Below are 17118 nucleotides of genomic sequence, written 5' to 3' on the forward strand. Positions count from 1 at the left end.
AAGAAAACAATCGATTCTCATTTTTATCATACTATACATAGCACTAATTTTATTTCTATGCGGTATCGTCAGCACTAATTTTTGGCATAGTTTACAAAATCAGTGCTATTACGCAAACTGCTAAAACCGCACTAATGTTTCCTTTATTGCTTATCTGGAGGTGGTGAGTTACATGTCATGAATCTCCCATATGAAATACATGGGGATATTTTATTGTTCCAAATCCTATCACATTCGAAAGCACTAATTACCTCTAATAGTGCAATTGTTAGTGATTCGTAAGTGCTTCGTAGTGCACTAACAACTGAAATTAATGCTTTATTAGTATAGGTGCTACAAATAAAATAGGTTTGAACGTTAGGGTGAAGTTAGTTGTTCCACTTCAAGTACTAACTAAAAAATGAGTGGCATTCGTTAGTGCTTCAAAAGACTAACAGTTGCAATAATGTTAGACTATTAGTTTAGTTATGGCCAATTACATGTCACGAAATTCACATAAGAAATGTATGGGGAATTTTTCATTGCATTGATTCCCGCCAAATTCATATGCACTAATAATCTCTTGTAAGGAAATCGTTAATGCATTTTTAGTTCTTTTTTGTGCACCAACACCTAATGTTAGTGTTTCGATAGTATAGGCCGTGCGTGAACTTGGCGCCCCCACTTCAAGTACTAACGAAAATATTAGTACCATTCCTTAGTGCATCTTTAGTGGTTGTATGAAACACTAACAATTTCGTTAGTGCTTCACTGTTAGTGTATTTATGTCCAATTACATGTCAGAAAACACAGATAAGAAATGTATGTTGAATTTTTCATTGCGTCAAATTTCCGCCAAATTCAAAAGCACTAATGATCTCCTCTAGTGCAATCGTAAGTGCATCATTAATACTTCATAGTGCAGCAACCACTAACGCTAGTGCTTCATTCGTGTAGGTGCTAAAAGTAAAATATCTTTCGAGGTTTGCTTGAACTCCCCCCCCCCCGAAAAAAATAGTGATATTCATTAGTATATCGATAGTGCTTCCATTAAACACTAACAGCTTGTATGGAACTTGATGTTTCTGAAGTTTGCCCTTCAATAAAAATCTTCAATAAATCACAATATATGGTAGCACTAACGTTAATGCTTAGTACGTTTAAATGCACGTGGGAGCCAAACTTCAGACACATCGCATAGAAAGAATATTAGTGCTATGTATAAACGTGCTTGTAGTTGGCTCCCATCTCTTCCAAATTACACCAAACGTCACACATCGTTAGGGCATTGTTAGTGCACTTAAACGCACTAAGCACAAAGGGTAGTGCTATCTGAGTTTACGAGTAATTGAAGATTTTTGGTGAGGGTCGAACTTCAGAAATATCAGATTCCATACAAATTTATGTAGAAACATGAAGTTAACGGCAGTCGTTAGTGCATCGTTAGTGCACTTAAACGCACTAAGCACTAACGTTAGTGCCATCATATTTTGTGATTTATTGAATACTTTTGGTGGTGGGGCTGCTTCAGAAATATCAAAATCCGTACAAATGGACGTAGAAACATGGGGTTAACGGCAATCACTAATCCATCTTTAGTGGGGAGAATAACTACATATGATGTTAGCCCCTACCAAAAATCTTCAATATCTCATAAATTGTGATTGCACTAACGTGTACTAACGATGCACTAACGATGTACGACGTTTGTTGTAATTTGGTAGAGGTAGGAAGAGGGCAACTTCAAACACGTCGCATAGAAATAAAAATATTGCTATGTATACACGTGCTTGAAGTTGGCCCCCCATCTCTCCCAAATTATACCAAACGTCGCACATCGTTAGTGCATGGAAAGTGCACTTAAACGCACTAAGCACTAACGTTAGTGCTATCAGCGTTTACGAGTTACTGGAGATTTTTGGTGGGGGCTACTTCAGAAATAGCCAAATCTATACAAATTGACGTAGAAACATGGAGTTAACGGCAATCGTTAGTACATCGATAGTAGATCACTTAAATGCACTAAACACTAACGTTAGTGCTATCATATTTTGGGATTTATTCAAGATTTTTGGAGGAGGCAAATTCAGAAATATCAAATTCCATATAAATTGACGGAGAAACATAGGGTCAACGGTAATCACTAATGCATCGTTGTGCCCTTAAACGCACTAAGCAATAACGTTAGTGCTACCACATATTGGGATTTATTCAAGATTTTTGGTGAGGGCAACTTCAGAAATATCCAAATCTATACAAATTGACATAGAAACATGGGCTTAATTACAAATCGTTAGTGCATTGTTAGAATACTTAAACGCACTAAGCACAAACGTCATTGCTACCATATTTTGATATTTCTTCAAGGCTTTCGGTGGGGACAAACTACAGAAATATCAAATTGTATACAAGCTGTTAGTGTCTTCTAGAACTAATGAATGACACTAACTTACTCGTTAGTTCTTGAAGTGGGGAAAGTTCAAGCCAACTTCCAAATATATTTTAGTTTTAGCACCTACACTAATGAAGCACTAACGTTAGGGGTTGGTACACTAACAAGCACTAACACTGCACTAACGATTGCACTAGAAGAGGTCATGAGTGCTTTTAAATGTGGTGAAACTTTGATATACTGCGAAATTCCTCATAAATTTCTTATAAACACTTACGAAACTTTCTAGAAGCACTAACGATGCACTAACGAATCGCACTAATTTTTCCTAAGTGCTTATAGTAGGGCCTAAGTTCATACTATTTCCCAAAGTATTTTACTTGTTGCGCCTATACTAATCAAGCACTAACGTTACGTTGGTGCATTAAGAAGCACTAACGATGCGCTAACGAATGGCTCTAATTTTTCCGTTAGTGGTTGAAGTATCTGTAGCAGCGAGAAATTGTCCCACGAAAGGGTTTTCCTTCTAACACCTTCATTAAGAAGAACTAACGACGTCCCTGAACATAACCTCCACATTACGCACTAACGATAAATTTAGTGTCAATCGCTAGTGCATCGTTAATGATTCTTAGTGCATTAACGCCTATCGTTAATGCTTTATTACTATAAGAGCTACAAATAAAAACCTTTTGTGGCGCCAAGTTGACGCTGCACCTGAAATTTCAAGTAGTAATGAAAAACTTAGTGTCATTCGTTAGTGCTTCCTAGTGCACCGACAACTAACGTTAGCGCTCCATTAGTGTAGGCTCTACAAGTAGAAAAACATTTTAGACCAGCGTGAATTTGGCTCCCATTTTAAGCACTAACGGAAAGTAAGTTTCATTAGTTCATGCATCGTTTGTGCTTCTAGAAAACACACATAGTTTCGTAAATGCTTAACTATTGATGTAGATATGGCTAATTACATGTCACGAAACTCCATAGGAAATTCAAGGGGAAGTTTTCTTTGCGTTAAATTTCCACCAAAATCCAAAGCACTGATGATCCCTTCTAGCGCAATTGTTAGTGCATCGCTAGTGCTTCTTAATGCACAACAACCTACCGTTCCTGATTTATTAATGTAGGTGCTACAAGTAAATACAAAACCTTTGAAAACAGCGTTAACTTGGCAGAAATAACGAAAATATAAGTGCCGTTTTTGTCGTTTGTTTAACAGCACTAATTTTGAGAACTATGCCAAAAACCAGTGCTGTCGATACCGCATAGGAAGAAGATTAGTGCTATATATCTTATCATAAAAATGAGGGATCTTTTGTTTTCTTTGATGATGCCGCCATATTAGATTTTCGAATATATTTGGCCTATTGATAATGACACTAATTTTCTTTTCATGCGGTATCGACAGCATTAATTTAACACTAATATTGTGCATAGGTTTCATGTCAATCGGTTGAGTGGGTGGGGCCAGGTTCACGCTAGCCCCACCAACATATTCTTGGTTTTTTGACGTTTGTGTAACAGCACTAATTTTGAAAACTATGCCAAAAATTAGTGCTAAATTAGTGCTGTCGATACCGCATAGAAAGAAGATTAGTGCTATATATCTTATCATAAAAATGAAGGATCTTTTGTTTTCTTTGATGATGCCGCCATATTATATAACCTTCTTTATTAACAATTAAAATATTTCGTAACAGTTTCTATTACGTAACGTTATCTTCCTCAGAGAATATATATGTTCATATTAATGTAGGCAATAGAGACATCATAATATTAAATCATTTACGTACTTTTTCAATTGTTGTTCATTATATAATTTTAAATTTTTAATATAACAATAAGATATTGTTATAATTTACCGTTTCATTAAAAAAAATTTTTTTGTTAAATAATTAACAATGTAATTTTTGCCTAATTATTTTACATTTAGAATTTAACAAAAAGGAAATTTATAAACGGACATACATAATATAAAAATGTAAATTAAATAACAAACCAAAGAACATAAAATAAATTAGACATGCGAAACATTAAAAGAAATATCCTCAACCTGTCATAGATAAAAAGTTAACCGAAATATACAAAATGATGTACAAAGAATCAATGCATCACATAATATACGAAATTCCAGGCAACACTGTGCTGTGCAATGTGATATAATTGAACCTTCATATAGCAGTACTTGATGGTAGATGTGGCTAGCGTGGAACGGATTAACTATTAAGATAAAAAACTTCTTCCATAATAGGAGCAGAGGGGAATGATTTAAAAATACAAGCTGCATTTCCCCGCTGAATTGCTAAACTGAGTCTCTGTATTAAAAATTGTTTGCTCCGTGGATCTCCTGTTTTCGCAACCAACTGTGAACCTATTTGTTTCACTAGATTCTTTGCCTCTTTGCTGAAAACACCCATTGTTTCAACAGCAAAGGGAATGAAAAAATGATCTTCTTTTAAGCATTTATATTTTAAATGTTTTCGTCTGCACGCTGTTTCTGCCGCACTTCCAGCTTCCTTAGATGTTGATACGATATGAGAAGCTGCAAATGTATCAACACAAGTGACATCCTATACTAGACATTGCCCATTTTCCCAGGGGATTAACGTGATGCCATCTGGTCTTTTCCCATCATAAACCCTTGATAAACATGATGGTTCTAAAATTGAAGGCACGTCTATGCTGGCCAAAGCACGTTTTAGGATATCATTTAATTCAGCGTGACGGGACACTCTGCCTGCGCTTTTGGGACAGCTCAATGGATGCAAACACTTTTCATTGACTTGCTCCCGACAAATGCATGTAAATTTTTTACACATGTTCATGCCAAGGCGTAGAGCAACACAAAGACGAAAAGAATTGTTATCCATGAAAGTTCCAATATTTCTCGATGGAATTGATTGCAACCATGCGCCAGATTCTTTTTCTTATAAAGCCTTAAAGCCACCATATTAGATTTTCGAATATATTTGGCCTATTGATAATGGCACTAATTTTCTTTTCATGCGGTATCGACACCACTAATTTAACACTAACATTGTGCATAGGTTTCATCTCAAACGGTTGAGTGGGTGGGGCCAGGTTCACGCTAGCCCCACCCACATATTGTTGGTTTTTTGACGTTTGTATAACAGCACTAATTTTGAAAACTATGGCAAAAATTAGTGCTAAAGTAGTGCTGACGATACCGCATAGAAATAAAATTAGTGCTATGTATAGTATGATAAAAATGAGGATCGATTGTTTTCTTTGATGATGCCGCCATATTAGATTTTGGAATATATTTGGCCTATTGATAATGGCACTAATTTTATTTTTATGCGGTATCGACAGCACTAATTTAACACTAATATTGTGCATAGGTTTCATCTCAATCGGTTGAGTAGGTGGGGCCAGGTTCACGCTAGCCCCACCCACATATTCTTGGCTTTTTGACGTTTGTGTAACAGCAGTAATTTTGAAAACTATGCCAAAAATGAGTGCTAAAGTAGTGCTGACGATACCGCATAGAAAAAAAATTAGTGCTATGTATAGTATGATAAAAATGAGGATCGATTGTTTTCTTTGATGATGCCGCCATATTAGATTTTCGAATATATTTGGCCTACTGATAATGGCACTAATTTTCTTTTTATGCGGTATCGACAGCACTAATTTAACACTAACATTGTGCATAGGTTTCATCTCAATCGGTTGAGTGGGTGGGGCCAGGTTCACGCTAGCCCCACCCACATATTCTTGGCTTTTTGACGTTTGTGTAACAGCAGTAATTTTGAAAACTATGCCAAAAATTAGTGCTAAAGTAGTGCTGACGATACCGCATAGAAATAAAATTAGTGCTATGTATAGTATGATAAAAATGAGGATCGATTGTTTTCTTTGATGATGCCGCCATATTAGATTTTCGAATATATTTGGCCTACTGATAATGGCACTAATTTTCTTTTTATGCGGTATCGACAGCACTAATTTAACACTAACATTGTGCATAGGTTTCATCTCAATCGGTTGAGTGGGTGGGGCCAGGTTCACGCTAGCCCCACCCACATATTCTTGGTTTTTGACGTTTGTGTAACAGCACTAATTTTGAAAACTATGCCAAAAATTAGTGCTAAAGTAGTGCTGACGATACCGCATAGAAATAAAATTAGTGCTATGTATAGTATGATAAAAATGAGGATCGATTGTTTTCCTTGATGATGCCGCCATATTAGATTTTCGAATATATTTGGCCTACTGATAATGGCACTAATTTTCTTTTTATGCGGTATCGACAGCACTAATTTAACACTAACATTGTGCATAGGTTTCATCTCAATCGGTTGAGTGGGTGGGGCCAGGTTCACGCTAGCCCCACCCACATATTCTTGCTTTCTTGACGTTTGTGTAACAGCACTAATTTTGAAAACTATGCCAAAAATTAGTGCTAAGTTAGTGCTGTCGATACTGCATAAAAAGAAGATTAGTGCTATATATCTTTTCATAAAAATGAGTGATTTTTTGTTTTCTTTGATGATGCCGCCATTGAACATTTTCGAATATATTTTGGCCTTCTGATAATAGCACTAATTTTCTTTTTATGCGGTATCGACAGTACTAATTTAACACTAACTTTTGGTATAGGTTTCATCTCAATCGGTTGAGTGGGTGGGGCTATCGTGACCCTAGCCCCACCCAGAATCTTTTTTTTTTTTGAAGTCTGTGTAACGGCACAATTTTTTTAACATTACAGGTCGTCAGCACTAATTGGGCACTAATTTTTGGCATATGTTTTAAAATTAGTGCCGATGTTGGTGGGGCCAGGTTCACGGACATAAGAAAATCATCATTTGGATTTGTACAGCGTGGTCCGGAAGTGGGCGTATCCCTAATTGGTGTTTTCTGATGGTTTTAGGTTTTACCCACATTTGTTTGGTAACATTGCTTGGCATTATCTGGCAACATTTCTATCCATGTTCTTTTGTTTTCTGCTTGGTAACAGTTATTTGCAGTGAAGTTGGCCGCTGGATTGGAAGAGGTTGTGCATCTTCACCAGCTCCCTTTGCCTGGCCTCTAAGAACTCCCAATTTGACGACACCAGACAATGCTCTCTGGGGTCTCATTAAGCTACAGGTAAGAAACACTCGATATCACACAATGCAGGAATTACGAGCAGCTGTGGAACACGCCTTCAACCTCTTGACTCCGGAGTATCTTCACAAAACAATCTGGGAGAACTTGGCGTATAATTTAGCTGTGTTACGACATGGATGGTGATCATTCCGATGTTTATAACTCTTAAGATTCTTAAGACTTTAAGGTAACTGTGTACTGACATTCTATGGACTGTGTACAGACAACTAACACTATACTGTTGAAACTAAAGGGCGGGTACGCCCACTTCCAGACCACCCTGTAGTAATTGTATCGAAGATTGCACCGCACGGACTTTTCTCAAGATCAAATGAAATGAAATCTTTAAGTTTAACGTTCCCCGATTATGCCCTTTACGCTAAGAGAGGCGAATGATTAAGGCAAGCGAATGATGATGGAAAAAGTGATAAAATCAGAATGTAGGAGGAAACGGGAGTACCCCGAGAAAACCCATGGGCATGATGTGTTCACCACACACTTACTTGGGTCGGGATCGAACTAGGGATTCCACGCATCAGATCTACATATCTTGTTTTCCGTACTATGTATTGTCATTATCCCAATGTCATAATGAAGAATTTAATGGGGGAGTATTTAAGTATCAGTTTTACCCAGGGGGTAAAAGTGGATCTGAAAAGGTTGGGGGACGCATGACGTCAAGCCGTCGCCCGTGCCTATCTTTCCCCATTGTATTTTTTAGGAAGTGGGGGACACCATAGATCTTTTTGGAAGTGAGGGAGTGACGTTACTCCTAACTTTTACCGCTGAGTTTACCTCAATAAATGTCATGGTTTTCGTACGACATCAATGTTTTAAGCTTACAAAGAAATTCGTTTCCCTCCCTTTTCTCGAAAACTACATGAGCCTTTACTCTCAAGTCATATAATTTTGCTAAAGTTCAATAAGTTATATCAATTGGCATGTATCGCATTTTGATAATTCCTCTGTTATACACTACCTTTTATAGATAATGGTGATATATATATATATATATATATATATATATATATATATATATATATATATGGAGTAGACAAAAAATCTAAAAACACTTCATACAGGACACGTAAGTTTGGCCCTCCACTGTACTACACGTGTTGCGTTTGCCGATCGTTTTTTCGTTTTCAATGTGCCATGTGGACCTTCCTCTTCCGTCAGCAGTAACCAGTTCACCTGTGAGTGTCGTGGTGCAGTAAAATGGGCGACTTCCAAAGAGGCATGATCGTTGGTGCCCATCTGGTTGGAGCTTCAGTGGCAACAGTGGCGAACATTGTGGGGGTATCGAAAGGCACTGTGTCCAATGTCACGAGGGCATACACAATTCATGGGCAAACGACGTCTGCAAAGCACAGCAGTGATCGGAAGAAAATCCTGTCAGATAGGGACCGGAGGGCATTAAAACGGATTGTAACAGCTAAAAAGAAGACCACTGCAATGAAAATTACGTCTAAACTCAATTCTGGCCTACAGAACCCGGTTTCATCGAAAACAGTGCGACGGGAACTTCATAAAATTAAAATTCATGGCAGGGCCGCTATCGCCAAACCCCTGGTCACAGCAGTAAATGCGAAGAGGCGTATCCACTGGTGAAAGGACCACAAGGCGTGGACTCTGAGCAGCGGAAACACGTAATGTGGTCCGATGAATCGACCTTCACCTTCTTTCCAACAACCGGTCGTGTTTACGTATGGAGAACATCGTCGCAGGCCTATGATACAAACTGTCTGCTCCCAACTGTAAAGCATGGGAGTGGTTCTGTTACGGTATGGGCAGTGATATGGTGGTTTCTTGCAGGTTCCATCATAGCCCTGCATGGAATGATGAGTGCTAAGGCGTATGAGGCCATTTTGGGGTACCAGGTTCTACCAATGGCCCAAATATTGTTCCCTGATGGTGATGGCATCTACCAAGATGATTTGGCACCCTGTCACGCTGCAAAAACGGTGAAATCATGCATTGAGGAGCATGACCAGGAGCTATCACACCTCCCCTGGGTCCCACAATCACCAGATCTGAACATCATTGAGCCATTGCGGTCTGAGTTAGAAAGGCGTGTTGGGTCTCATTACCCTCCACCAGCATCCCTTAAAGAACTGGAGCATGTTTTGGAGGAACAATGATACAAAATTCCATACACCACGATTCAGGAGCTGTATACGTCCATTCCACATCGGATCCAAGCTGTTTTGGACGCAAAAGGAGGCCTCACACAATACTTGATGTGATTTTCACATTTTTGCAAAAGTTTTAGATTTTTTGTCCAACACCTGTATGTATATGATCAATTTCCCAAACCATAGAGCAAGACCGTATCTAGGCAACAAATTTGAACAGAGCATGATTTGCAGATAGAATTTTCGCTATATATTTTCGGTGGGAACGAACACTTGGCTAGAAAAATCTCTACATATTTCAAAATGTGCCAATTGTAGCTCTTGGTAAGCATTTTCAAGCATCAATGTGCTAGGAAAGAAGGTATATGTGGCAGGGGTAAAAGTGGTTCTGAAAAGGTAGGGGGACGCTTGACGTCACGCAGTCCCCGTACCTATTTTTGCCCATTGTAATTCTTTTAGAAAGTGGGGGACGCCATAGATATTTTTGGAAGTTGGGGAACGATGTTATCCCTCACTTTTACCTCTGATAGTGGAAACAATAGAAATGTGACTCAGTGGTGACCAGAGAACAGTGTGCTAACTTATTGTCATTTTCAATAATTATGTACTCTTCCTATAGTATTGAAGGTATCTTTTTCACCTTACTCGGTGAACATTAAATTAATGCGTTGGCCAATTCACCAATTCACACGACTGTGTTTCCTTCGTTCTCCAGAAAAAAGAAAAAAAAAAAAAACTTTTCTTCGAAGCTAACTTCTTCCTATATGTTTACTATGTAACTGAAGCTGTTTCCTGTAACTGTAGTCTATATGTAACTGTAGCTGTTTCCAAATAATAATGAATTAATATGTTTATAAGCTATTATTGTCGTTATAAATTGCTCCTAGCATCTTGTTGTCCAATTAAATATGCCATATTCTACAAATTGGTTTAAATGGATTGAACATACTTTTCTCATACACAAGTAATAAGTTAAATTTAAACACTAGGTAAGTACAATCATCTGCATTGAGGTATTTATATTACGTAAATATTACACAAACTACAAGCCAAAAAGTTCAGTATTGATAGGGAAATCTTCCTAGTTTAATATTTTCAATGGAGATCTTACTGCATTAAAATATTGATATATAAAACAGTTTTTTTTCCTGCAATTTGCACTTCACGCTACATATTCTAAAAATCTAAGCTGGAGAGATTATTTGCCAGTTATAAAATTATAGTTGGAAATTTATAAATGTTTATTTGATCTTAAAATTCTTGCGAAATAACATAAAATATATTTGAACATGACCATTAATCAAATAAGTATTCTTTATAACAAGCAAAAAAATAAATAAATAAATAAATAAAAGCATACAAGGGAATACTACTATTTTAGAAATAAGTTCTTGAGACTAAGCAAAAATATTGAGAATATTCTAAAAATTTCAAACGTTAAGAAGAAATCTCTGATACTGAGTTATTTTAATATTCTTTCCGGCGATTCTGAGGATTAACCTAGTTTGATCTGGCACCACTAATGCATGGAAGCCAGATTCTACTGCCATTTTTTATGCTGGTTTTAATACTATTATATTCATCTTTCTCTTTTCATCAATACGGCATTGAAATGTCAACCCACATCTTCCCTAAACGTGATTTCGTATCTTCGTTCTTGTGTGTATATGTGATGTTCCTGGAAGAAAGAAAGAGAGAGAGAAAGCAGACGACAATGAAAACAGAGATCTACCTACTTCTTTTAAGCTTTTTAGTGGAAACCTCAAATATTTTTTTACTGCGCGCGCGCCATCTGGGTTTCTGTTGAGGAATTAGTCTAATTTATTTTCTTCGCTACACCTATAAATTGTGTTTCTATGACAATTTCGAAACAGAGATAGCGCTACATCTACAACAGAATAGCAAAGAAACAAAGGTAAGACTGTGCTTTTGGCGATTGTGTTTAATAATTATCAGTGATATTTGTTTACAAAAATCATACCTGGAAATGGTGATTATATTTCAGATTTTAAAGCTATAATTCTACACAAAGCATTGTTTAAAAAATATCCCCCAAATAAGAATTGTTTTAAAAAAATTAAATTTCGTATTGAGCATGTGTGATTTTAGGTATATTATTATTAAAAGCATTGAATTTTTGTAATAAGTTTTGTAGAATCTTCTGCTCATTAAAACATATGAAGTGAGAATTTCGTTTATAGTTTAGGAAGTGGTATCAGTTAGGTGCTTTTTAATCAGAACGTTGGCTTCTTCCGTTCTGATTCTCAATGTTTACACATAAGCTTGTAGTATGCGTACTGTACCTTTTAGTTGCCTCACTATTTGAGTTTTAACACAATGACTACCATCATATAACTGAAAAAAAAAAAATGAAATGAAATCTTTAAGTTTTACGTCCCACGGTTATGCCGGTTAGGCTAAAGGAGACGGTGATGATGAGAGATGAGTGAAATGGTGGAATGAAGAAAGTGGGAGGAAACGGGAGAACCCCGAGAAAACCCACGAGCGCGGTGTTTGTCCACCACAAGGTTCACTTGGCGGGGGCTGGGATCGAACCCGGGACCCCAAGCACCAGAGGTGAACGCTCTACCACTGAGCCACCGCGCCCCCCATCATATAACTGAATATTTACTCTTGTACGCCACTGTGAATGAAATGTATATGCATAAGATATAACAATTAAAACTTGTCAGTTGTTGATCTTTTAGCTGTACGGTCATATATCATACAACTATTTATGAATTTTTATACACAAGATAAAAGAAAAAAGACTATTTCTTGTGTATGGAATGGCATATAAGCGATCCAGATGGAAGACGCCATGTGAAAATGAAATGAAATCATTCAGTTTTACATCCCACGGCTACGTCGGCTGTGATAAGAAATGATTGCAATAGTGGGATTAATAAAGTGGGAGGGAACGGGAGAACTTCGAGAAAACCCACAAACCCGGTGTTTGTTCACCACAAAGCTCATTTGGCGCGAACTGGGATTGAACCAGGGACCCCACGCACCAGCAAGACGCCATGTGTATGAAATTTCATACACATGGTAGTCAATGTTAGTAAACATTTCAGTAGAGCATCACATGTACATGTTTACATGTGAAGAACTTTAGTTTTTACGACGTGCTAGTTCATTAAAAAATATTGAAACCGGAAATTGTTAGATTTCTGCCACTTCCTGTTTGAATAGGGGGCTAAGAAAGATTATGGGACATATTCTTAGAAGGGTAAATCGATTCCAGAAAAACACTTCTCGTTATCTCTTATCGTTTTTGTTCTAAGTAGATCAAAATTGAAACCAAGAGTTGAAGTGGATTTCTATTACTTCCGAATTTAGTAGATAGTTAATAATAGAGATGACATCTATTATTGGAAGTTTAATCGATTGCAGAAAGTCTCTTCTCGCTATCTATTGTTGTTTCTGTTCTATGGTGATTAATCCTAAACCGGAAATGGTTCTTTTTTATCATTTCCGGTTGGAATATCGCCTCCATCAACGTACCTGATTCTTTGCTTTTGACCCTCCAGTTTCCGGCCAAAATTGATGATGAAACATCAATTAGTTACTTTTTTTTTTGTCTCCCGGATAGAAGGACGGACACACGAACAAACCTAGTAAATATATAGAAGGGTTTTGGTAAATCAAGCTTCTTAGAAACTTAATCAGGATTCGAGTACACCGAAAATATGTGGGATAATCGTTCTTTCTATGAAATTTTTAAGTTTTACTTCCTACAATTACATCAGCTAGGCTAAAGAAGATGATGATGATGAGAATGAATGAAATGGTATATGAAGGAAGTGGAAAAGAACAGGAGTACTCTGAGAAAACCTACGCATATAATGTTAGACCACTCCACAAAGTTCCTTTGGCGCGAGCTGGGATCTAACAAAGGACCGCATGCACCACAGTTGAACGCTCTACCACTGATCCACCGCGGTCCCTAATCGTTCTCTCAATGTTCTTCAGAAAACTGTATTTCTTATTTTCATTGTTCGTTTTATTTTTGTTTTTTTATTCATTCAAATGCGAACTAAGAACTTACTCGATCTTGAAGAAATTTTGCATTGAGGTACATATACCATGGCCTATTTTGGGCAATCAAGGTTGGGTTTGGTTTTGGCAAAATTTTCGCGATAAAAATCACTAACTGCTATTTTAGAACAAGAATCAAGGGGGAAAAAAATAGAACTAGTCTGTTTAAAGCATTCGCGCCTCTGGTGAACGTGGTCCCGGATGCGATATCCTGGTCGAAAAACATTGAAATTTGAATGTATTAACGTGTTCGGATTCCATTTTAAAATTTAGGTCCATTTCTCACATAGCTTCAACACTGAGAAGGGAGTCTCAACTTCAACAAACAAAGAACAAATATGTTAGTCGTTAATTTTAGTTAAACGTTAAATAAAATTAAAGAGTTACTAAAACCAATGAATAAAGATATCTTTGCATAATCGGGAATCTCGCCACTAGTAAGGTTACTAAGAAACAGCTTAGTTTGTTTCGCTTTGAAAAGGTGTAAAAGCAAGGCTGTTGCCACAAGGGGGGCAATTGGTTTGTCCGGTCCCCAAACGAATTTTTGGCCCCTCTAAAGTGGAGTTTGTCTAAAGGAAGAGTATTTTGGATTGCTTTTAGTACGTAAAATGTCCATCCCATTTTAAAGAAAAACGTCATGCCCTTTTTCTAAGAACAAGTTGCTGACTATCCTGTGCTTGAGGGTGATGTCTCAAATCGTGAATGTATCTAATGGAAGAGCTCTGTCATGTTACAAAAATTATGTCTCGTCTTGTCTCGTGTGTAACCATAATTACTAGTATTCTTTTAATTTTACTTGGAATTTTCTTGTTTAACTCGTATTTTACCTTGGGGGCGCAGTGGCTCAGTGGTAGAGCGTTCACCTCCGGTGCTTGGGGCCCCTGGTTCGATCCCAGCTCGCGCCGTGTGGACTTTGTGGTGGACAAACATCATTCCACCATTTCACTCAACTCTCATCATCACCGTCTTCTTTAGCCTAACCGGCATAACCATGGGATGTAAAACTTAAAGACTTCATTTCATTTCATATTTTACCTTGAACACACTCGACAGGGATAGGAATACAAAAAACATCGAGAACAGTTAAAATTTCCCAAGCTCTTCAGCGGAATTCCAACCTGAAATTAGTTTCGCTTCAAACTGCTCAACTATATCCTCTAGCATATTATAGCGTCAATATTTGGATAAATTCTCACCCAAAGCAGGGCCGGATTAAAGGGGGTCTTAGAGGGGCTGTAAACTCCGGGCCTCCAGGTGGGCAGGAGCCTCTATTCTGTTCAAAATCCCAACTGGCCATCTAAAAAGAATTATAAACCTACAATCATGATCATAAAATAAAATATGACCAAGGCCAAACATATGAAACATATTCCCGTAGCTTTCCTATTATACTTTCACGGAGAAGTATTAGGTGAAGTTAGCATGAACCACATATTTTTTCTAGTCCCGTTCCTCCAGATGAGTTAATCCTGTTCTGATCCAAAGTTGTTATTAGCAACTTTTTTGTATATTTGTTTCCATTATTTTGGGTGTGATTCAATTCTCGAAACTTGGCAAGAAATAAATAAACTAAAACTGTGTGAAGAAAAGATAAAATCGATTGCGTTACGAATATTGTAATACCTAGAAACTTTTGGAGTACATGGCGCAAATACTAAAAGGTTCAAATAATCGGCGTAGGAAATCTAGAAGAGGAAGTAAATATCCAATATACGCGTAGAAATTTTTTATAATGGTTATGTTTGCTGTTTGCAGATCTCCTTTCATTGTGCTCCCAAGATTCTAAATAGATAAAAGCGAATTCGAGTCAAGTTTCGAGTCGAGTCAAAGTTAATTTTCTTCAGTCGAGTTCCGAGCCGAGTCACTATTTTGAGGTCGAGTTTCGAGTTGAGTCGAGTTTGAAAAATGGCTCGCTCGTTTAGCTTGTTTTAACTCGTTTTGAAATCATTGCCTGATTAGACTGGAAAGCGAAAGCTATTAGAAATGTAAGCAGTAATGTGGGATAGTGTTGCTCACGAGTTGGGACACTGCCCGCATCTCGCCTCGTCTCGATTAACAAGACGACTATGGATTTTTATAATGAAACAGCCTCAAATGTCGTGAGCACTAACATAAGTATATACTGTAGTTCTCACCACCAAGGCTGAGACCTGCACGGTGAAAGTTTTGAGCCGAAGCAGAAACCTAACCCGTGTAGGGATGTTAACCGGCTTAGCTTGGTTCAACTGAGCGAACAGCTTGAGTCGGCTTGGTTGAAATGAAGCACCGAGTCGGCTCAGGTGAGCTATCGTCTTGAGCCGGCTCGGTCGGGGTGAGCCATCAGCTCGGTTTGTTTCGGCTTGTGTCGGTTTGGGTGGGTGAGCTGCTGGCTCGGTTCGATAGTGAATGAGCTGTGAGCCGAGCCGCTCGAGCCGTTGAGAACCCTAAACCTGGACCAAGCAGTTTTGAACATGTGTGGCCGTCGCCCTCTAACTTTTAACGATTTTTGGTTCGAGACCGGATACTTGCTTCTCCGGAACTCAAACCCAGAACCTCGTGAACGATATCCTTGCCTCCTAGACTTCAGGACTACCGAGGTCAGCAGTCAACTAATTTTTAGTATTCACCACCTACCTTTCATGTTTATACACGATGTTATAATAATAATAATAATAATAATAATAATAATAATAATAATAATAATAATGTTATGGTATACCATTAGTAATAATTATATTGTCTATGTAGGATACTTGAAGAAAGTACTTGAAACTACGTAGCCTACAGCATTTGGCTAGTTTTGGCTCGACTCGACTCGAAATTCGAGCCAAATTCGAGTCGAGTGTCGAGTTGAGTTGGATGAAATTTTTCGAGCCAAGTTTCAATGAACACTCGCTCGAACTCGCTCGTGCCCATCCCTAATTCTAAATTCGGTAGCAATTATTGATTAGTTCAATGAATTTGTTTCTTTATTTTTGGATCTGCACTGAGAAAAATTCATTATCCGGACAGCGGTATATTGTACAAATACAAGGATTCGTTATGTTTACTAAGGAAATCTGTACGGAGCGTACTTTATCCATATGCTACACAGCTACTGCCTTTAACGCGCTTGGATGTTATATCATGCCGCTGCAGGCTGTCTGACATCTAACAATCTTCCGTATTTTATATACGTATACGTATGTTAAATACTTCAGCTATATGTTATATACGTCCATCTGTGTGTAAGATCCTGACCGCCTATAGACACCTCTTTCTTGCACCATAGATGACGTCATGAAACAACTGTCGTATGCTTGCGAGCTGGTTTATAAACGAGGTTGTTTACAAACGGAAAAGAATAGCGGAAGGAAAGAAAAGCCTGGGTAAGTGCAATAGTAAATTATCACTTTAGTTAAATATTCCATTAATTATATATTCCTTTAGTATAAGTTGCTTTAATATAGTACTAAACAAGTAATGTGATTTATGACTACA

The 17118-nt window shown here is 37.7% G+C and overlaps 1 protein-coding gene across 1 annotated transcript in view; it reads left to right on the forward strand.

Annotated features, from left to right (window-relative positions):
• The first annotated feature begins 11345 nt into the window (after positions 1-11345).
• The window catches only part of LOC145665811 (oxytocin-neurophysin 1-like), a 73843-nt gene continuing 68070 nt past the window's right edge, over positions 11346-17118 (forward strand). The window contains exon 1 of the mRNA XM_081732923.1: positions 11346-11533. The gene's annotated coding sequence lies outside the window, so the exon portion shown is untranslated. The remainder of the gene's footprint in view (positions 11534-17118) is intronic.

This window comes from Thermobia domestica, chromosome 12, assembly GCF_964235325.1.
Source record: "Thermobia domestica chromosome 12, izTheDome1.hap1.1, whole genome shotgun sequence".
Classification (NCBI taxonomy): domain Eukaryota; kingdom Metazoa; phylum Arthropoda; class Insecta; order Zygentoma; family Lepismatidae; genus Thermobia; species Thermobia domestica.